We start from the raw sequence: 24,171 nt of genomic DNA, 5'->3' as shown, positions 1-24,171 counted from the left end.
TGATGAATGCAAAATCGCTCAGACCCGTTTGACCCAATGGGTCGTGGACTCCCCTTCCTCTTGGACACAAGCGGCCAGATCCACGATTGACATTGGCTGCTTACAAGTATCTTTGAAGTTCTGGATAAACCGGTGCTTTAACTCAGCCCACGATCCGACAGAGTTGGTTGGTAGGCTCTTCAACCAAGTGCGAGTTGTTCCTTCCAACACCATGGTGAAATATTTAGCACACACTGCTTCATCCACATCTAACATCTCCATTGCCATCTCATAGCTCTCCACCCACGCCTCTGGTTGCAAATCGGCGGTGTAATTTGGTACCTTACGAGGTCCCTTGAAATCCTTGGGCAGTCTCAAATTATGCAAAGCGGGGGTAAGACACGGCACCCCTAAGGAACTGAACACCACACCTGGCTCTACTAAGGCCGTAGGGTGAACCGGAGTATGTTGTCGTGCTCCGTGTCGAGCTGCCAACTCGGCCTCCTGACGTGCGCGGCCATGGTCCACAACATCCTCCGCATTAGTGCCTCCCCCTACCGGGTTGTTTCCTTGTGGTGAATTTTGGCATCGTGCACTACTAGACACAGTCGGTTCATCCTCCACGTGTCTGCTATAGCTCCGGCTGGGATGGGGAGTGGAATGAATCCTCTCACGACTGTGTGAATACGCCTGCTGTTGATTTAGCGTTGTTTGAAGGAGATCCCTGGCCCGACGTGCTTCCACCGCCATTGATGACTCGCTGTCGGTTGGGAGGGCTGCTAGGCATGAAGCGGCGGCCACAATATTATCCAATGGGTTGGAATAATGCCCGGGAGGTGTTGGTTCATACTGTGGCACAACGTTGTTCTAGCGAGGCGGGTCCATCGTGCGTGGTTGAACCGGCGCTCCTGTTCCCGGTGCCTCCGCCCGGTTTAGTATGGGTTGGTTACCAGCTCCTGCTCCTGGTGTGTTGAAAAGATTCTGCGGCTCATACACCAACGGGAGACGCGATCGGTACCTTCTTCTCATGACTTCCTCTGAAGCATTCTGATCCAGCCTAATCCGGTAGGCCTGTGCTTCCAATTCAGCCCGCTCTGTAGCCATCCTAGTGTTCTCTGTCGCCAGGTCCGCTTTAGCCTGGGCTATCTGATATTTTACCTTTGCAATCTCCACATTGTGCTGATCCTTGGCAGCTGCATCCACCTCTGCGGCCATCAACATTGCCAAAGTGTCGAACAAATCAGATAGGACTTGGGCTGGAGGCGGCGCTGAGCTTCCTACCCCTGCTGGTGTGGCCGTTGTTGAACCGGAGAGCATTGCTGCGGCGGTAGATGAATGAGGCGCTGATTGTGTGCCGACCATGAAGATGGCGGCCCAGTTTGGCAGATCAGGGGAATCCGGAATGCTGTTGCCCTCGGATCCTCCATCAATCCGGCCGTCCTGCAACTGGTAAAGTGATTCGGTCTCTCCACAAGACTCATCATCAGAATAGACCATGGTCTCTCCATCGGACACCGGCCCGTCCTCGTACCTTGATCCATGGATGACACCTATGAAAACATGCCTTGCCTCGGGCTGAACCGGTGAAGAACTTGCACGCTGAGCCGTTTCGATGATCTCGGTGCAGATGTCCGGCTCAGGGGCCGGTTCGCCGATCTTGCCGATGAAGACGTGAATCCCACCAAAGGGGACCCGGTACCCATATTTGATTGAATCGTCCTCGGGACCCCATCCTGCGTTGTCGATGTAGAGCTTGCCGTGACGACTCTTCGTCATTCGGCCCACAGCGTATCCCTTAAGTCCATCAAAGCTGCCCTTCAAGAACTCAAAACCATCGTGCGATAGCCCCACGGTGGGCGCCAACTGTCGTGGGTTTGTCACGGCAGATGTCCTTGTGAAAGGACTTAGTCGTGGAGCCATCGCTACGGGTTAGCTTAAAGGGGTTAAACCAGACAAGGGGACATAGGGAGTTTTATACTAGTTCAGCCCCTTCGAGGAAGGTAAAAGCCTATGTCTAGTTGTGATTGGTATTTCTAGGGTTTCCAAGGCCAGGTAGCGAATCCGCTTTGTCTGGCTCTCGAGTTGTCGTCTGTCCCTACACCGCAGTCGGGTCGTCCCTTTATATACATAGGTTGACGCCCGCCGGGCTATAGAGTCCCAAAGCCGGATCATAAACATATCCGGTCCGATCTCTATTCTTCCTATCTTATAATACAAGTTACATGACTAGGTCGATTTACATTTACAGGCTTTAACCCGCCTTTGGGCCTTGGGCCTTCGTGAAGCGCCATCATCCTTGCATCTTCCTAGGCTTCTAATCTTCAAAGAGTCAACCCGACTACATAAGGCCAGTTTACCTTTAGTAGTAATATCCCCAACAAGGTCCTTTGAAATCCTTGGGCAATCTCACATTACGCAAAGCGGGGGTAAGACACGGCACCCCTAAGGAACTGAATACCACACCTGGCTCCACTGAAGCGGTAGGGTGAACCGGAGTAGGTTGACGGTCTCCGTGCAGAGCTGCTAACTCGGCCTCTCGACGCGCGCAGCCATGGTCTACCACATCCTGCGCATTAGCACCTCCCCCTGCCGGGTTGTGCCCTCGCGGTGGATTACGGTGACGTGCACTACTTGATACGACCGATTCATCCTCAACATGCCTGCTGTAGCTCCGGCTTGGATGGGGGGGTGGAATGAATCCTCTCACGGCTATGTGAATATGCCTGCTGCTGGTTTAGAGCTATTTGAAGGAGATCTCTGGCCCGTCGTGCCTCAATTGCAACTAGTGATTCACCGTCGGTCGGGAGGGCTGCCAATTGTGAAGCGGCGGCCACAATGTTGTCCAACGGGTTGGAGTAAAGGCCGGGAGGTGTTGGAACATACTGTGGCACAATGTTGTTCTGACGAGGCGGGTCCATCATGCGCGGCTAAACCGGCGCTCCTGTTCCTGGCGCTTCCGTCCGGTTTAATATTGGCTGGTTACTAGTTCCTGCTCCTGGCGTATTGAAGAGATTTTGTGGCTCATAACCCGACGGGAGATGTGACCGGTATCTTCTTCTCATGACTTCTTCGGAAGCGTTCTGATCCAGCCTAATACGGTAGGCCTGAGCTTCCAACTCGGCCCGTTCTGTAGCCATCCTAGCGTTCTCTGCCGCTAGGTCCGCTTTAGCCTGATCTATCTGATCTTTCACCTTTGCAATCTCCGCGTTGTGCTGATCCCAGGGTGCCGCATCCACCTCTGTGGCCATCAATGTTGCCAAAGTGTCGAACAAGTCAGACAGGACTTGAGCCGGAGGCGGCGTAGAGCTTCCTGCCCCCGATGGCGTGGCCGTTGTTGAACTAGAGAGTATTGCTGCGGTGGCTGATGAGTGAGGTGCTGACTGTGTACCGGCCATGAAGATAGCGGCCCGGTTTGGCAGATCAGGAGAGTCCGGAATACTGTTGCCCTCGGAAACTCCACTAATCCAGCCATCCTGCAACTGATAGAGCGATTCGGTCTCTCCAGAAGACTCTCATCGGAACAGACAACAGTTTCTCCATTGGATGTCGGTCCGTCCTCGTATTCTGCTCCATGGATGACACCTATGAAAACATGCTTCACCACGGGCTGAACCGGGGAAGGGCTTGCACGCTGAGCCGTCTCGATGATGTCGGTGCAGGTGTCCGGCTCAGGGCCCGGTTCGCCAATCTTGCCGATGAAGACGTGAATCCCACCAAAGGGGACCCGGTACCCGTATTCGATTGAATCGGCCTCGGGGCCCCATCCTGCGTTGTCGATGTAGAGCTTGCCGCGACGACTCTTTGTCATCCGGCCCACAGCGTATCCCTTGAGTCCATCAAAGCTGCCCTTTAAGAACTCGAAACCATCGTGCGATAGCCCCAAGGTGGGCGCCAACTATCGTGGGTTTGTCACGGCAGATGTCCTCGTGAAAGGACTTAGTCATGGAGCCATCACAACGGGTTAGCTTAAAGGGGTTAAACCGGACAAGGGGACACGGGGAGTTTATACTAGTTCAGCCCCTTCGATGAAGGTAAAAGCCTACGTCTAGTTGTGATTGGTATTACTAGGATTTCAAAGACCAGGGAGCGAATCCGCTTTGTCTGGCTCTCGAGTTATTGTCTATCATCCCTAAACCACTGTCGGGTCGTCCCTTTATATGCATAGGTTGACGCCCGCCGGTTTACAGAGTCCCGAAGCCGGATCATAAACGTGTCCGGTTCGGTCTCTACACTTCCTATCTTACAATGCAAGTTACATAATTAGGTCGGTTTACATCTACAGGCCTTAACTCACCTCTGGGCCTTGGGCCTACATAAAGCACCATCATTCTTACATCTTCATGGGCTTCTAATCTTCATAAAGCTAATCCGGCTACTCCTGGCCGGTTTACATCCAATAGTAATATCCCCAACAGCCTCGGAACACTAAGACCGAAAGGTCGAGCATGAATCATATAGTAGATATGATCAACATAGTGATGTTCACCATTGAAAACTACTCCATCTCATGTGATGGTCGGACATGGTTTAGTTGATATGGATCACATGATCACTTAGATGACTAGAGGGATGTCTATCTAAGTGGGAGTTCTTAAGTAATATGATTAATTGAACTTTAATTTATCATGAACTTAGTGCCTGATAGTATTTTGCATGTCTATGTTGTTGTAAATAGATGGCCCGTGCTGTTGTTCCGTTGAATTTTAATGCGTTCCTAGAGAAAGCTAAGTTGAAAGGTGATGGTAGCAATTACATGGACTGGGTCCGTAACTTGAGGATTATCCTCATTGCCGCACAGAAGAATTATGTCTTGGAAGCACCGCTAGGTGACAAATCTGCTGCAGGAGCAACACTAGATGTTTTGAACGTCTGGCAGAGCAAAGCTGATGACTACTCGATAGTTCAGTGCCATGCTTTACGGCCTAGAACCGGGACTTCAACTATGTTTTGAACTTCATGGAGCATATGAGATGTTCCATGAGTTGAAGTTAATATTTCAAGCAAATGCCCAGATTGAAGATATGAAGTCTCCAATAAGTTCTGTAGCTGCAAAATGGAGGAGAAAAGTTTGGTCAGTGAACATATACTTAGAATGTCTGGGTACCACAACCATTTGACTCAGCTGGGAGTTAATCTTCCTAATGATATTGTCATTGACAGAGTTCTTCAATCACTTCCACCAAGCTACAAGAGCTTCGTGATGAACTATAATATGCAAGGGATGGATAAGACGATTCCCGAGCTCTTCGCAATGCTAAAGGCTGCGGAGGTAGAAATCAAGAAGGAGCATCAAGTGTTGATGGTCAACAAGACCACCAATTTCAAGAAAAAGGGTAAAGGGAAGAAGGGGAACTTCAAGAAGAACGGCAAGCAAGTTGCCGCTCAAGTGAAGAAGCCCAAGTCTAGACCTAAGCTTGAGACTGAGTGCTTCTACTGCAAAGGGACTGGTCACTAGAAGCAGAACTGCCCCAAGTAGTTGGCGGAGAAGAAGGATGGCAAAGTGAAAGGTATACTTGATATACATGTTATTGATGTGTACCTTACTAATGCTCGCAGTAGTGCCTGGGTATTTGATACTGGTTTTGTTGCTAATATTTGCAACTCGAAACAGGGTCTACGGATTAAGCGAAGATTGGCTAAGGATGAGGTGATGATGCGCGTGGGAAATGGTTCCAAAGTCGATGTGATCGCCGTCGGCACGCTACCTCTACATCTACCTTCGGGATTAGTTTTAGACCCAAATAATTGTTATTTGGTGCCAGCGTTGAGCATGAACATTATATATGGATCTTCTTTAATGTGACACAGTTATTCATTTAAATCAGAGAATAATGGTTGTTCTATTTATATGAGTCATATCTTTTATGGTCATGCACCCTTGCTGAGTGGACTAGTTTTAGTAAATCTTGATAGTAGTGATACACATATTCATAGTATTGAAGCCAAAAGATATAAGTTTAGTAATGATAGTGCAACTTATTTGTGGCACTGTTGTTTAGGTCATATTGGTGTAAAATGCATGAAGAAACTCCATGCTGGCGGACTTTTGGAATCACTTGATTATGAATCACTTTATGCTTGCGAACCATGCCCCATAGGCAAGATGACTAAGACTCCATTCTCCAGAACAATGGAGCGAGCAACAGACTTGTTGGAAATAATACATACTAATGTATGCAGTCCGATGAGTGTTGATGCTCGTGGGGGGTATCGTTATTTTCTTAACTTCACAGATGATTTGAGCAGATATGGATATATCTACTTGATGAAACATAAGTCTGAAACATTTGAAAAGTTCATTCAGAGTGAAGTGGAAAATCATCGTAACAAGAAAATTAAGTTTCTATGATCTGATCGTGGAGGGGAATATTTGAGTTACGAGTTTGGTCTTCATTTGAAACAATGTGGAATAGTTTCGCAACTCACGCCACGTGGAACACCACAGCGTAATGGCTTGTCTGAACGTCGTAGCCGCACTTTATTAGATATGGTGCTATCTATGTTGTCTCTCACTGATTTACCGCTATCATTTTGGGGTTATTCTTTAGAGACGGCTGCATTCACGTTAAATAGGGCACCATCATAATTCGTCGAGACGACACCTTATGAACTATGGTTTGGCAAGAAACCCAAGTTGTCATTTCTTAAAGTTTGGGGCTGCGATGCTTATGTGAACAAGCTTCAACCTGATAAGGTCAAACCCAAATCGGAGAAATGTGTCTTCATAGGATACCCAAAAGAGGCTGTTGGGTACACCTTCTATCCCATATCCGAAGGCAAAATATTTGTTACTAAGAATGGATCCTGTCTAGAGAAGGAGTTTCTCTCAAAAGAATTGAGTGGGAGGAAAGTAGAACTTGATGAGGTAACTGTACCCGCTCCCTTATTGGAAAGTAGTTCATCACAAAAACTAGTTCCAGTGATTCCTACACCAGTAAGTGAGGAAGCTAATGATGATGATCATGGAACTTCTGATCAAGTTACCACCGAACCTCGTAGGTCTACCAGAGTAAGATCCGCACCAGAGTGGTACGGTAATCCTGTTCTGGAGGTCATGTCACTTGACCATGACGAACCTACGAACTATGAGGAAGCGATGATGAGCCCAGATTTCGCAAAATGGCTTGAGGCCATGAAATCTGAGATGGGATCCATGTATGAGAATAAAGTGTGGACTTTGGTTGATTTTCTCGATAATCGGCAAGCCATAGAGAATAAATGGATCTTCAAGAAGAAGACTGACGTTGACGGTAATGTTACTGTCTACAAATCTCAACTTGTTGTCAAAGGTTTTCGACAAGTTCAAGGAGTTGACTACGATGAGACCTTCTCACTCGTAGCGATGCTTCAGTCCGTCCAAATCGTGTTAGCAATTGCCGAATTTTATGATTATGAAATTTGGCAAATGGATGTCAAAACTGCATTCCTTAATGGATATCTTAAATAAGAATTGTATATGATGCAACCATATGGTTTTGTCGATCCAAAAGGTGCTAACAAAGTGTGCAAGCTCCAGCGATCCATTTATGGACTGGTGCAAGCCTCTCGGAGTTGGAATATACGCTTTGATAGTGTGATAAAAGCATATGGTTTTATACAGACTTTTGGAGAAGCCTGTATTTACAAGAAAGTGAGTGGGAGCCGTGTAGCATTTCTGATATTATATGTAGATGACATATTGTTGATCGGAAATTATACTAAATTTCTGAATAGCATAAAAGGATACTTAAATAAGAATTTTTGAATGAAAGACCTCAGTGAAGCTGCTTATATATCGGGCATCAAGATCTATAGAGATTGATCAAGACGCTTAACTGGACTTTCACAAAGCACATACCTTGATAAAGTTTTGAAGAAGTTCAAAATGGATCAAGCAAAGAAATGGTTCTTGCCTGTGTTACAAGGTGTGAAGTTGAGTCAGACTCAATGCCTGACTACTATAGAAGATAGAGAGAAAATGGAAGTCATTCCCTATGATTCAACCATAGGTTCTATCATGTATGCAATGCTGTGTACCAGACCTGATGTGTGCCTTGCTATTAATTTAGCAGGGAGGTACCAAAGTAATCCAGGAGTGGATCACTGGAAAGCGGTCAAGAACATCCTGAAATACCTGAAAAGGACTAAGGATATGTTTCTCGTTTATGGAGGTGACAAAGAGCTCATAGTAAACAGTTACGTTGATGCAAGCTTTGACACTGATCTGGATGACTCTAAGTCACAAACCGAATACATATTTTTATTGAATGGTGGAGCTGTCAGTTGGTACAGTTCCAAGCAGAGCGTCGTGGCGGGATCTACGTGTGAAGCAGAGTACATAGCTGCTTCGGAAACAGCAAATGAAGGAGTTTGGATGAAGGAGTTCATATCCGATGTAGGTGTCATACCTAGTGCATCGGGTCCAATGAATTTTTTTTGTGACAATACTGGTGCAATTGCCTTGGCAAAGGAATCCAGATTTCACAAGAGAACCAAGCACATCAAGAGACGCTTCAATTCCGTCCGCGATCAAGGCAAGGAGGGAGACATAGAGATGTTCAAGATACATACGGATCTGAATGTTGTAGACCTGTTGAATAAGCCTCTCTCACGAGCAAAACATGGTCAGCACCAAGACTCCATGGGTGTTAGAATCATTACAATGTAATCTAGATTATTGACTCTAGTGCAAGTGGGAGACTGAAGGAAATATGCACTAGAGGCAATAAAAAAGTTGTTATTTATATTTCCTTATATCATGATAAATGTTTATTATTCATGCTAGAATTGTATTAACTGGATACTTAGTACATGTGTGAATACATAGACAAACAGAGTGTCACTAGTATGCATCTTCTTGACTAGCTCATTAATCAAAGATGGTTAAGTTTCCTAGCCATGGACAAAGAGTTGTCATTTGATGAACGGGATCACATCATTAGAGAATGATGTGATTGACTTGACCCATCCGTTAGCTTATCACTTTGATCGTTTGGTTTACTTCTATTGCTTTCTCCATAACTTATACATGTTCCTATGACTATTAGATTACGCAACTCTCGAATACCGGAGGAACACTTAGTGTGCTATCAAACGTCACAACGTAACTGGGTGACTATAAATATGCTCTACAGGTGTCTCCGATGTTGTTTGTTGAGTTGGCATAGATCGAGATTAGGATTTTTCACTCTGATTGTCGGAGAGGTATCTATGGGCCCTCTTGGTAATGTACATCACTATAAGCCTTGCAAGCAATGTGACTAATGAGTTAGTTACGGGATGATGCATTACAAAACGAGTAAAGAGACTTGCCTATAACGAGATTGAACTAGGTATTGATATACCGACGATCGAATCTCGGGCAAGTAACATACTGATGACAAAGGGAACAACGTATGTTGTTATGCGGTTTGACCGATAAAGATCTTCGTAGAATATGTAGGAACCAATATGAGCATCCAGGTTCCGCTATTGGTTATTGACCGGAGATGAGTCTCGGTCATGTCTACATAGTTCTCGAACCTGTAGGGTCCACACGCTTAGCGTTCGATGACAATCGGTATTATGAGTTTATGTGTTTTGATGTACCGAAGGTAGTTCGGAATCCCGAATATGATCACGGACATGACGAGGAGTCTCGGAATGGTCAAGCCATAAAGATCGATATATTGGAAGGCTATGTCTGGACATCGGAATGGCTGCAAGTGACTTTGGGCATTTACCGGAGTACCGGGGGGTTACAGGAACCCCCCGGGGAGTATATGGGCCTTAATGGGCCTTAGTGGGATAAAAGAGAAGGCGGCCTAGGAGGGGGCGCCCCCCAAGCCCAATCCAAATTGGGTGGGGGGGCGCCCCCTCTTTCCTTTCTCCTTCTCCCTCCCCCTTCTATTCCTAGTGGGACTAGGAAAGGGGGGAGTCCTACTCCTACTAGGAGGAGGACTCCTACCCCCTTGGCGCGCCTAGAGTGGGCCGGCTGGCCTCCCCCTCCCTCCTTTATATACGTGGGCGGGGGGCACCCTAGAACACACAAGTTGATTGTTTAGCCGTGTGCGGTGCCCCCCTCCACAGATTTCCACCTCGGTTATATGGTTGTAGTACTTAGGCGAAGCCCTGCGTCGGTAACTTCATCATCACCATCATGACGATGTCGAGCTAACGAAGCTCTCCCCCGACACTCAGCTACATCTAGAGTTCGTGGGACGTCACCGAGCTGAATGTGTGCAGATCACAGAGGTGGTGTGCCTTCAGTGCTAGGATCGGTTGGATCGTGAATACGTATGACTACATTGACCGTGTTGTCATAACGCTTTCGCTTACAGTCTATGAGGGTACGTGGACAACACTCTTCCCCTCTCGTTGCTATGCATCACCTAGATGGATCTTGCGTGTGCGTAGGAATTTTTTTGAAATTACTGCGTTCCCCAACAGTTGGTGCTAGAAAAGTGCTGAATGCAACCACAAGTCAGGCCATAAAGAATGTGTCATCCATTTTTCCCGCCATATCCTTAATCATCTTGCACCATATACTAATCTAGGGATGAGAATTTCCCGTTATTTTGAAAGCCTCTTTGAATCTCCTAGTTGCATCCTTGTCAACTACATATCTGACTTTTTGACCCCTATTTGGGAGATCAAATACCTTGTGAACACTGCCAGCATCGACACGGATCCTTCCCCTGCCTAGGAACACCATTTCAGAGCTCTCTGGCTGGTAGGACTGCACCAGGAATTTACTGAGGTCCGCTGGAAGTGTCTCTGATAAGTTCAAGAGGCCCCCAAACAACCTCGAAACTAACTCAGACTTCTGCGGTGTGGATAGAGAGTTGTTGAACTTCGCAAACCGCCCTGGTGATGCCCTTATCCTGCCCGCTTGTGATGGTCACACCACATCTTACCCTGCACCCACCTCAACTCCTTCACCGCTGCCCTGTTGATGAGAAAATAAAAACATTAAACACAATACAAGAAACTGGACTGAAAAAACTACTAGGAATGATCATTTGGATCAGTATAGCAAAAAAAGAGGAGGGCCAACTGCTTTGCTAAAACTATATAAACATAAAATGGATGATGCCAACTAATATGATATTCTTGTGCAACTATGAAAGCTCATAATGACAACTGCAGACTACCAATGTGCAACCTGCAAGAAAACTAATAAATATACTTGACCTAACAACTACAAAAAGTTCTAGGGGATGTGCAACGATAAGCACTACAAAAAAAAGACACATCTGTGACATTTTGGGCCGAACGAAATTTTTTTCTGTCATACATATAACACTTCTATGACGATAATTGTGAAAAAACCCGGTATCATCATAGATGTGGTGGGTTCCTACTTCTATGACAAAAAATCATGACATAAAATTGGCTTTTCGTCCTGGGCGGGCCAGATACGCAGCTGCATGACATTCTTTGGGCCGTCCATGACGGAAAAAACCGTGGTAGAAGCGAGGGGGAGGAAAATTTTGGGGAGTTCCCGGTTACGGTGGGAGGTCGGGGGCCGAGCAATGCGTGTTTCTCTCGTACACGTACGCGCGTGTGTGCGAGGCATTGGCTCTAACTGAACCCGAGCGAGGCATTGGGCTCTAACTAAACCCGAGCGATTGCACTGCAGGATACGCGTTACTGAACCCGAGCGACCGATCGGTGGCTATTAACTGAACTCGATCGAGCGATTCCTTCGCTACTGCTGCTAACTAAAGCCGATCGATTGGATGAACAGTGAGCGTTGCGGGGGGGTTTGGATGAACAGTGAGCGGTGGCGTTGCCTCTGGATGAACAGGACCCCGTGGTGTGGATGGATGAACAGTAGACGGTGGAGGGGTGCCCGTGGAGGGGTGGTTGAACAGGACCCCGTGGTGTGGAGGGCTGGATGAAAAGTACACGGTGGAGGGGTGCCCGTGGAGGGGTCATTGAACAGTAGCCGGTGGAGTAGCGCGCGGTAGAGGCGGGATGAACAGGAGCCCGTGGAGGCTGGAGGAGGTCGACGGTGGAGATGAACAGTATCTCGTGGAGTCCCATTTTATGGTACGCCACACCCCTCCCGATCAACAGGACCCCCATTTCGACCGTAGCGCTCCAACACAAGTTCGTTTCCTCCGTTTTGCGGTACGCCACACCCCTCCCGATCAACAGGACCCCCGTTTCGACCGTAGGAGGTCCGTTTCCTCCGTTTTCCGGTATGCCAGACCCCTCCCGATGAAAAGGATCCCATTTCGAATGTGGCCGGTCGAACACAAGGCCGTTTCCTCCGTTTTGCGGTATGCTAGGCCTTGTTTCCATCGCCTGTTCTGTACAAGCCTTCCCGATGAACACGACCACGCATTCCGTTCTGACCCAACCGGTTGGCTCCCACGTGTTCCATTGCCTCCCGATGAACACGACGCATTCCGTTGCCTCCCCATGAACACGACGCATTCCGTTGCCTCCCCATGAACACGACGCATTTCGTTGCCTCCCCATGAACACGACGCATTCCGTTGCCTCCCCATGAACTCGACGACGACGCTGTTTCTCTGTTCCTACCAAGCCATGTACATGAGCCCTGGCCGTACGTATGCGCGAGTAGGCGTTCGAGACCCTGCCCGTATGTACGTACGTGGCCGTATTTTCTTTCTTGCATCCCGGCCGCTGTACGTACGTGTACATGCTACGTGCGCGCCTCTACTACGTCAGGTACACGCCTCTACTACGACACGTGCGCACCTCTACATCGAACAGTATATATGTACGTACACGTTCGCGACCAGAGTGACAACGCTACGTATGCTTAGACCAGGTGGGTCCCGACTGTCAGGCACTTCCTTGCCTGCAAAGATGTAGCCGGTGGGTCCCAGTAGTCCGGGGGGCGAATCGTTTTTTTTGCCCGGACGCACTTCCTTGCGTGCGAAGGTGTAGCTGCTGGGTCCCAGCAGTCAGGGGGGAATCGTTTTTTTTGCCCGGACGCACTTCCTTGCGTGCGAAGATGTAGCTGGTGGGTCCCAGCAGTCAGGGGGGCGAATCATTTCTTTTGGATGCACTTCCTTGCGTGCGAAGATGTAGCTGGTGGGTCCCAGCAGTCAGGGGGCGAATCATTTTTTTCGGACGCACTTCCTTGCTTGCGAAGATGTAGCTGGTGGGTCCCAACAGTCAGGGGGAAACGTTTTTTCGTGAAATACGGTGGCCCGTCCGGTGGGTCCCCGCTATCAGGTGGAGGAATAATTATTTTGCGCGTAATAAGGAGGCACTTCCTTGCTGCGGCCGTGGACCCAGCTGTCAGCCTCTCCATGTACAGTCTATGTCCGATGGAAGCCATTCCTTGACCACGTTGACCACGCCGCGCCGAGAGCACCAGGGCGGTGGATGACGGCGAGGCCTAGGAAGGGGACGACGCGGAGCCGGGGAAGATGCGGCAGTGGATGCCCACGCGTAGAGGAGTATGAGGGTTCACTCGTTCGGCTGCGGCGTGAGCACTACAAAAAGAAGACACATCCGTGACATTTTGGGCCAAACGAAATTTTTTTCTGTCATACATATGACACTTCTATGACGATAATTGTCACAAAACCCGGTATCATCATAGATGTGGTGGGCTCCTACTTCTATGACAAAAAATCGTGACAGAAAATGGGATTTTTGTCCTGGGCGGGCCGGAGACGCAGCTGCATGACATTCTTTGGGCCGTCCATGACGGAAAAAACCGTGGTAGAAGCGAGGGCGAGGAAAATTTCGGGGAGTTCCCGGTTACGGTGGGAGGCCGGGGGCCGAGCGATGCGCGTTTCTCTCGTACACGTACGCACGTGTGTGTGAGGCGTTGGCTCTAACTGAACCCGAGCGAGGCGTTGGGATGTAACTAAACCCGAGCGATTGCACTGCAGGCTACGCGTTACTGAACTCGAGCGATCGATCGATGGCTGTTAACTGAACCCGATCGAGCGAGTCCTTCACTACTGCTGCTAACTAAAGCCGATCGATGCTGCCTCTAGATGAACAGTGAGCGTTGCGGGTGGGTTGGATGAACAGTTCCCGGTGGGGGTGGATGAACATGACCCCATGGTGTTGCCTCTGGATGAACAGGACCCTGATCGATCGAGCTCGTTGGGGCTGGATGAACAGGACCCCGTGGAGGGCTGGATGAACAGGACCACCCCGTGGAGGGCAGGATGAACAGTAGACGATGGAGGGCAGGATGAATAGTAGCCCATAGAGGGGTGGTTGAACACGAGCCCGTGGAGAGCGCTGGTTGAACAGTAGCCGGTGGAGTAGCGCGCGGTGGAGGCTGGATGAACAGGCGCCCGTGGATGAACAGTCGCAGGTGGAGGTTGGAGGAGGTTGACGGTGGATGAACAGTAGCTCGTGGAGGCTGGAGGGGGTCGACGGTGGAGATGAACAGTATCCCGTGGAGTCCCGTTTTGCGGTACGCCACACCCCTCCCGATGAACAGGACCCCCGTTTCAACCGTAACGCTCCAACACAAGTCTGTTTCGTCTGTTTTGCGGTACGCCACACCCCTCCCGATCAACAGGACCCCCATCTCGACCATAGGAGGTCCGTTTCCTCCGTTTTGCAGTATGCCAGACCCCTCCAAATGAAGAGGATCCCGTTTCGAACGTGGCCGGTCGAACACAAGGCCGTTTACTCCGTTCTGCGGTACGCCAGGCCTCGTTTCCATCGCCTGTTCCGTCCAAGCCCTCCTGAGGAACACGGAGCATTCCGTTGCCTCCCCATGAACACGACGCATTCTGTTGCCTCCCCATGAACACGACGCATTCCGTTGCCTCCCCATGAACATGACGACGACGCTGTTTCTCCGTTCCGACCCAGCCATGTACACGACCCCTGGCCGTACGTATGCGCGAGTAGGCGTTCGAGACCCTGCCCATATGTACACATAGGTGGCCGTATTTTCTTTCTTGCACCCTGGCCACCTCTACTACGACACATGCACGCCTCTACATCGACCAGTATATATGTACGTACACGTTCGCGACCAGAATGACAATGCTACGTACACTTCGACGAGGTGGGTCCTGACTGTCAGGCACTTCCTTGCGTGTGAAGATGTAGCTGGTGGGTCCTAGCAGTCAGGGGGGCGAAATACAGTGGCCCGTCCGATGGGTCCCGCTGTCAGGTGGAGGAATAATTATTTTGCACGTAATATGGAGGCACTTCCTTGCTGCGGCCATGGACCCAGCTGTCAGCCTCTCCACGTACAGTCCACGTCCGATGGAAGCCGTTCCTTGACCACGTTGACCTCGCCGCGCCGAGAGCACCAGGGCGGTGGACGACGACGAGGCCTAGGAAGGGGACGACATGGAGCCGGGGAAGACGCGGCAGTGGATGTTACACGTAGAGGAGTACGAGGGTTCACTGGTTCGCTGCGGTGTGAGGTTGCCGTCGCCACAGAATAACAGGGGGTGCGGGTGAGTAGAGGGATGGCCTGGCCAGCGGTGGGAGTAGTAGGGGGCGGTGAGGCCTCCGCCGCATTGCAGCCTGCCACGGGAGGCAGGAGCACGAGGCATGACCGGCGCTGGTTTGGGCGGCTGGAGCAAGAAGACTAGAGGTTGAAGAAGCACTACGGCCGTTGGATGGACATCGTACGGTCACTGGAGCTAGAATCGTGCATATTGACTAAGTTGACAAAGTCCTCCGTCCCCGTGAACTTAGTAGGCCCACAAGTCAGCCTGCCACTATACTGGGTCCTAGCTAACAGGGGGAGTATTCATTTTTTTTGTGCCTAATAAGGAGGCACTTCCTTGCGTGCGAAGATATAGCTGGTGGGTCCGAGCTATCAGCGGCGGTAACATTTTTTCGCGAAATACAGAGGCCCTTTCGTTGGGTCCCTGATGTCAGGTGGGGGAATCATTATTTTGCGCGTAATAAGGAGGCATTTCCTTGCGTGCGGCCGTGGACCCAGCTGTTGGACTCTCCACGTAAAGTCCACTTCAGATGCATGTCGGTCGTTGACCACGTTGACCAGGCCGCGCCGAGAGCACCAGGGCGGTGGACGACGGCGAGGCCTAGGAAGGGGACGACACGAAGGCAGGGAAGCCTCGGCAGTTGTTTCCCACGCTTAGGATTATGAGTGTTTACTAGTTCGTCTGCCATCGCCGGATAATAGCAACATGTGTGGGTGAGTAGAGGGATGTCTAGGCCAACGATGGGAGTACGGTGGGGCCGTGAGGCCTGTGCGGCAGCATAGCCAGCCGCGGGAGGAGGGAGCAGGCAGTCCCGCCGGCGCTTGTTTTAGCGGCTTGAGCATGAAGAGCAGAGATTGAAGAAGCACAACAGCCATTGGATGGACATCCAACAGTCATTGCTCTCATGTGTTGACTAAGTTGACAGGGCGTTGCGTGTGCGTCAACCTTTTTTATGAAAGCATATGCGTCAACCTGTAGTAGGCGCACAAGTCAGCCTCAAATCTGTGGAAAACAGCATACAGCCCATCTGCCATTATTTCTAATAATGTACAGCCCATTTGCTAATTCTTAAGAATTTTTTTGGAGCCCATCTTCTTTTTGTTAGCATCACACCCCATATTGTGGCCATGGTTAAAAAGTATACGAAATTTTGCATATTTCGGTGCGGTCTAATGTTTTTAATCCAGAAATATCGATTCACATTCAAACTATTTTGAAAAATAATTTTTATAAATATAAAATCCAAATAATTGTCCACGCATAAAAATCAATGGAATTTAAGATCTTGTAATGAAAAAAAATTTGAAACTAATTCCCGGTTTGATGTGTTTTAAAAATGTACAACCCATTTCTGGGCAAACCGAATGAAACTCTCCTCGTCTTGAAAGATTTGCAGCCCAGCAGGGCTGATAAAGCAAGTAGGCCTTGTTTGGGTATTTCTTTTAAAAAAATAGAACTAGGCTAGCCATTTTCAGCAAGAAAAAAACACAACTGGGTTCATGATGTGGTAAACATAAATAAAACCCTGGCTAGATGGGCCACAAACCCCGCACAGCCACGTTGTTACCCTGATCCGTCGCTAAAACTAGTATAAATAACAACTGCTTGTTCCTCAAAAAAAATGCACGACTTGTTGGGTCCCTGGTGTCAGCCGCTCGTAGTGTAATTCTCTTGTTTATTGACTATGTTGACAATGGCGTGAGCCCCAGATGTCCAACCATTAGGAGGAACCATATTTTTGGGCTTGTACTATAGAGGCACTTGCTTGCGTACTGCCATGACGCTGGTGGGTCCCTACTGTCATCCTCTCCATGTACAGTCATCTCCTTGTTCCTCTCGGTTGTTGACGACGTTGACAATGCAAGAGGGCGGCGCACCGCGCACGGCGAGCGAACCAAGGCTGCAAGGCGGAGGACGACGGCGAGGCCTCGGACAGAACAAACAGGAGCCGTTGAAGATGCATCGGTCCAATCGTAGGCGGAGGGGAGTACGAGGGTTGACTGGTTCGGGCGCGGGTGCGTGTTGGGGCTGACGTCGCCGGAGAATAATAGGACGTGTGGGGGAATATAGGGAGGGACTGGCCAACGTTGGAGGGTATGTACGGTAGGGCGTTGGAGGCGCAGCCAGCCATGGGAGGCGGGAGCAGGCGGAGCCGACGGGGTGGTTTGGTTTGGGCGATTGGAGGAAGAAGAAGACAAGAGATAGAAGATACATGACAGATGTTGGATGTCAATCCAACGGCTGGTAGGCAGAATCGTTTGTTGACTCGCTAGTAAGTCGACACCACCTTGGATAGGCAATTTCTCGTGGGTCCCAAATGTTAGAATCCAAATCTGTCATAGTCATGCAGCCTTTCCTATGAAAATTTACAGCCCATTTGATGTGCTAGTTCCAAATAAGTTTGTGGGTGCTGGTGGGGGCTAATCACTTGGCTTCTGTAATGCACAGTGAGCTCAAGCAGCCGGCGAGAGTGATGTTATTTCCCTTGGTTTGGATTTGTTACAATATTTCACTCTAAATTAAACGAATGGCAAGCCATTTGCCTTGTTTCAAAGAAAATATGACATTCACAGCCTAGTTGAAAAGGGCAGGAACATCTAACTCCAGCTTACAAACTGTACAAAAGCACGAGGGTTAATTGTTCATCAGGTTTACAAAAAAAACCAGATTGAAAAGGGCAACAACATCTAACTCCAGCACTATTTTCGGCAGTCACAGTCAAATGGATCGGTCAGGTCCATAGAATGAACATCATGGGTCGTAAAATTTACTGGATTATGACCACAATATGTTGTAAATAGAAGCTCGACACATTCAGAAGCTCTTTTGCCAACCTGAAACTCCTTTTTTTCCTCTTCGACATACCCATCCGTCAAAACCATGCTGCTGATAAACTTAAGCCTGATGGACAATAGTAACCTCGCATTCAGCAGGAAGAATGTGACAAATCTTGTGTTTGCACGGTTGGCTACATATCGTTCTAGCGTTATTGTCTTCAATTGAATCTCATGAGAAGTGAGAAAATCCCGATGCTTACGAATCCACAGATTGGTTATAACTTTCTTACCCCGTCATGTTGCCTAAATAGACATGAAGATTGACAACAGTTAAGGTCTAAAAGAAGAGTGTCGAAAGAGCAACAGCTGAACGGTTAATTCTAGTACACTATATGCGGGCTTCCAATGTGCGTGAAATTATCACCTTTATATACAACTTCTCCAGACATGGAAAACATTGCAGCAAGCCAATAATCTTGTTTAGATCAAAACTATTCATTTGGATATATAAGATCTTGACAGAATCCAGCACCATTGATAGACCATCCATGGAGAAACTCTTCATTGAGCATAGAACATAATATTAGTACAAAATGTGTACTCCAAGATGATATATAAATTATGTGCAGAAATTTAAAATGCAGCTTATGGTTACAAGTGTAGATGATAATATAAAGTACCTGAAGAACTATGGAGCCAAACACCATATTGAAATGAGCACAGAGATCATGTATTACACCCAAGGTCTCTATTTTAGGCGCAGAGAGGACGGTTATTTGCAACAATGAATAACTAGAATCAAGGATCAACCTTTGAAGTGAAGGGGCATCTTTGAAGTGAAGGGGCATCTTTGATATTCCAATTCTTACAAGGTTAGGCGACTTTATTTGGAGACAGCCGATTCTTACTATGAAAACAAGCACCAAGCACTCCCGCGCAGGGCAACTTGAGTGGATGATGCTGTGCAATGAGGCCTCCGATATACGAACCCGCACAAGTGAATGTTTCTTGAGAAATGGGAGTTGAAGGTTTAGTACCAGATTGTCTGGTAGGTACCACTGCGCAAAGGTGGCGGTGTGGAGAGAGGACGAAAACCCCGAGATGGACATCGGTGCTGAGGGCAAAAGTTCATGGCGTTCGGTATGTGGTATGTGATTTCCAGGGGAATAGTAGAACTCAAGCAGCTGTAGTTCTATGAATTCAGGGGATTCCAGCCAGGCGTCCACCGTGCAGGGCATGGTATGCTTGCTCAGGTAGCATGACGGGATGCAGAGGCTATGAACGGAGCCCTGGTGGGAGGAGATATTGGCTCTGGGGATTTCAAAATCATTGAAAAGAGATAGCTGACGACAGTCGAGATTAAGGGGAACGGCGCGCCATAGAGGGCGCCACCGAATTGAGAGGACTTGGGTGCGGCAGCAATCCTTGGTGGGGAGAAGCGAGATGATCTCCAAAAGGATGGCATCCGGGAGATCACTAATGCGGTCCACCCGAGATTCTATGGGTTCCTGGGATCCGGTGGGGGCGGGGTCGCTGCTTCTCCCTGCGCTACCGGGTGCGGGATCTACAACAGGCGTCGCCGCTGGCGGGAGCCTCATCTTCTTGGCGCTGGGATCAACCGACTCCATTTTCCTCGAGGGCGTCGCGTCGCGCTCACGGATTTGAGCAGAGTAACGAATGACGAGCCTAGTTGTACTGCAAGAGAAGAAGAAGGGGAGCTGCGGGTTTTCCGTAGGAGTGAGGAAGAAGGGGAGCTGCGGGTTTTCCGTAGGAGTGAGAAAGAAGGGGAGCTAGGGTTTTTTGTAGGAGTGAGGTGAGGAATTTGGGGGTACGAGTGGAGCGAGCTGACGTGAGCTGGGTGGGAGCAACGAGGAAGAAGAGCACCCAGGTTTTTGAATTGATTTTACTATTTACTATTTACTAATGCGGTCCACCCGAGAAACAATTACTACTAGTACAGTGGAGACACTCTACCGCTTCTGGCTCCTCCTAGGTCATTGAAACGTCTCCCTCTACTGAATGCCGTCATACTTTTTTCACCGACATGCGGGCCATGCAGCGCGCGGGCCCAAATGCCATCCACCAAATTAGAAGGCAGTATGCAGGCGGAGAGTCACCCTGGTCGTAGCACAGCAGTAAGGAGCCGTCATATCACAAAACCCCACCTCCCAGCAGTCTAAGTTTGACAGACGAAGCAACCATCATTTCACTCTTCGCTGAATCCCCTTCTCCCTCACCGTCTTCAAGAAAGGCAACACTTGAATCTGCCACTGTTCTTCTCTCCGAACGAAGGGAAGGTAAGCAGATCCGTGATGTTGGTATATTTTTGTTCAGAGGAAAAAAAGAACTTTTGCAAAGGAGTAACCGATCCTCACTCTCTTTTTTGTTTCATTGTCATTGCACTTGTGTTTTCCTTTCAGTGGACTCCTAGTATTCGTCAGTTTCATGATGGACCAAGGAGAACCAGGCAAAGATCTGCCGATATTGGAGCAGACGCGGGAGGCTGATCCCCATGAGACAGAGAGCTCCAAGAAGATGGAGGCAACCACCGAGGCGACCCAAGATACTGAGATGGTCAACGCCCCGTTTGAGGTTACAGCCCCCATGGCACTGCAGGAGCAGTTTTCCCCCTTCGAGGATGTGTCCCCCCGCTGAGCTGCCCAAGGTGATTTCCTTCTTTGCCGATCTCGATTGTGGTTTTTCATCTAAGTATGTGGTGATTTTTTTAGGAAAGGAAGTATGTGGTGATTAATAATGCAAAATTTTATTAGCTTCGATGCCATGGTATACATAGTGGTTTAAATAACTTGTGTTTCTTATACTGAAAAGTAATTCAAAATTTGTTTTTGTTTCAATTAGAGCCCTGATGCAGATAAGGATTGTGTGCTTGTACATGTCACTCGCTATGAGGCGAACGACCTGAATATACGCACTGGGAAAACAGAGTTCTTAGGCTGTTGGATCATGTAAGACATTTGCGGTTATACCAATGAAGAGTTGTATTCCAGCCTCACTATTGTCAGGCGTGTTGTCCAGGGTGTACTGAAGCACAAGAAGTTCAAAGCTACTCCTTCGTTTGTGAGGAATATTGTTCTTGTCAAGCTTACGCAGGAAGATGACATGGCATGCCTCCACAAACAAATTTATCAGTGGCAAGGCCACAAGGTTGTCTTCATGAAGGTTCACAGGATTGAGCTGCTGTGGGACGTCCTCGATGATGTTCATGGCAAGGTCCGTCTTGTGTCCAGCCCAAATTAGATCGAGGCATGAAATAGTTGCTCCATCTAGTGTTTAATAGTAGTTTGTATTGTGTCTAATTATCCGAACCTTGCCTGTTATCGACCCCTCTGGGCTAATACTCTGTTTGAATCCGTCTATGGGAACTACTGCTACTTTTGTGTGCCCATGAATCATGTGAGAACCATCGTAATTGTTGCCGAAACAGATGCGTCCTCACTAGTTTTTTCATGAATATGGCATGGTAAGACATAAGTTGTCATCATTTATCATACGAGCAACGTGTGTTTTGATGAAATAGAGCACTCGTTCGAGAACCGTGCACCGACATATACATAAGTACTTGTAAACACTGTTGGTGCTACCCCACTTGTAAGCAGTTGTGCAAAACATGGCACATTGGCTCAGCTCGCTTCAACACTAGGCTATCGACCAGCTAAGAATCAACAATCTGCAGTCTGACATATAAGCAACTGTGTCTCTTGTTACAGTGGTTCATGCAGTTAATTGAGGCCACAATGTAATAAATTCCAAATGTTCACACGCTAGTCTAGCGCTCATGTGGAACACTCACATTAAACTCGTCTTCATATAAAACTTGAAAATCATAGGTTAAGAAATTTTATACATCTCAATGATTCATAGAACATAACAAACATATACTAGTTCAGAGCAAAAGACAAAGTTGTGAGAAGGTTCACAAATCAGGAAAAAAACAAGCAAGGCTTCTCTCTGAGCAAAGGGCCTCCCAGTAGGCTTAAATTTCCTGGAGTTCACTCTGGTTTTTTCTTGTTGCCACCATTCAGGGTTATGTTCTCTCATTCCAGAATAACCAATTATAATTGTGGTATCAACTGGAATGCTGAACTGAACCATGCACTGTACTGACCAGCTGAAATGCTTGTGCATTCCACTAAATTTAAGCACCACTATTTGCAGAAATAAGCAGACCACAATGCCTCTTGTCTGCGCAACTGTCCAAAAAACCACCGTGCAGCCGTGCCAGCTAGTCCTTGGTCCATGGATGAACTGGTAGAAAGTGCATTCTGGACTAGAATGCAGTTGTTTTCTCTCATCCTTGCACTGCAATCAGGAAGTAAAACGTACGAATCAGCTTCTTTTAGATTGCGTTGGTCATTCTACCTTAGTTACTACCAATGTAGGGATACCTTGAAGACGGGAGGTTAGACGACGGTAGCGAGGGATAGCCATCTCATTTTGCGTAGTTGTACTAAAACTGAGATGTGTGCTTTTGATTGCACGGATAGAAATGATACGGAGACAGACATCCTGAAATGATATGGAGACAGACATCCCTGTTTGCGCAAATAAGATATACAGTTATTTAAACAGCGACAGATATTACTACTTTCCCCCGTTTCCTCTTAGAACCAAGTCCTAGATTCATGCTACAGCTTTCCCACTTTCTTCCCTGTTTGAACCAACACTTTGAGTCGACTGTATGAAATAGCTTTACTTCTAATCTACTACTACTATAATGCGGTAGTTCTGAAATTGGATTTACCACTCCATCTTCGGTTCTCCTGCCCAAACAAGCATTATTGGCTCAAAATCCACCATTCATTTCCGCTCTCATGCATATCACTGTCGTCCATCAAACAAAGGATGACATGATCTGACGGCTAAGAGCTGCCGGATTTGCTCCCGCTCCTTGTGCACATGGCCGACTCTACTCTCCAAGTAAACAAATAAAGAAGTCCCCGTTGAATCTGGATTGCACCTACTGAATTTGAGAAATGTCTAGAAACTGCTGCCACCTCCTCACATGCAAGTATGAAAAGTTCGCAAATAGCTAGCACATTTTGGTTCCCCGTTGTCACCTGGGAAATAAACACTCTACTACTAACTTATTTTTTTAGATTACTGTAAAAATGGATTTTTTTAGATGCCGCTACTGCAAAGTTTACACTATTCACATAACATAACATTGCATGGCTGACGCTAGCTAAAGTTTTATTCTGCTTCATCGAGAAATGTAATATTTTTATTATTCACAGAAAAAGTGTAATATTTTATTTCAGTCATACATAAGCTATACCTCAAGCTAATACAGGACATGAGTGTCAGACCTAAATGACTTATTTAGTTGCACAAAATAGTCCATAAACATGGATGTAAACCATCAAACAACTCTAGAACTATACATCAGTGGAACCCAGGAAACAACATATAATAAAACTACAACTTTTATCTTGTAATCAAATTCTTACTTGGAACTCAGTTTGATTTGTGCAAGTGATTTGCTTCTTATTTCAGAATAGTCCTTAGATCATGCAAACAAACACACTATGATATCTACTCAAGATACGAGTACCCATTTCTCTCTATAAAAAGAAGGTATATGAGTATCTATCATACAGAACATACGTGCAAAGCATGTGGCTTAGTAGAAGTCTAGGTGGCTTTGGAACAGGGAACTAAAGTAGAAAAGGATCCACACGAAGGGAGCTGGGGCAGTAGAGCAAGACAGGTTTCGAAGGAATATATACCTGAGGGTCGTCGGCATGTCGCAAAGACGGCGTCGGGAGGCCGCATCTTGGCCACAATACCGGAGGGAGGAAGAAGGGGTCGGAGGCCCTCCCAAGCCGGCGCTCACTCGGAGAGAACGATACGGCCGCTGATCGGGACACGCAGGCAGCCGTTGGTCTCCTCCCTCGTCGCCGACGACAGCGTGAACGATGCACCTACACCCCTGCTCCGGTCGAGGTTGTCCGGCCGGATTTGTGACCAGCCGTGAGATGAGAGAGAGTGTGGCCACCTATGTGTTGCTTAGA

The sequence above is a fragment of the Triticum urartu genome, chromosome 1 (assembly GCF_003073215.2).
Source record: "Triticum urartu cultivar G1812 chromosome 1, Tu2.1, whole genome shotgun sequence".
In the NCBI taxonomy this organism is placed as follows: domain Eukaryota; kingdom Viridiplantae; phylum Streptophyta; class Magnoliopsida; order Poales; family Poaceae; genus Triticum; species Triticum urartu.
Note: the sequence above shows the minus strand (reverse complement) of the source record.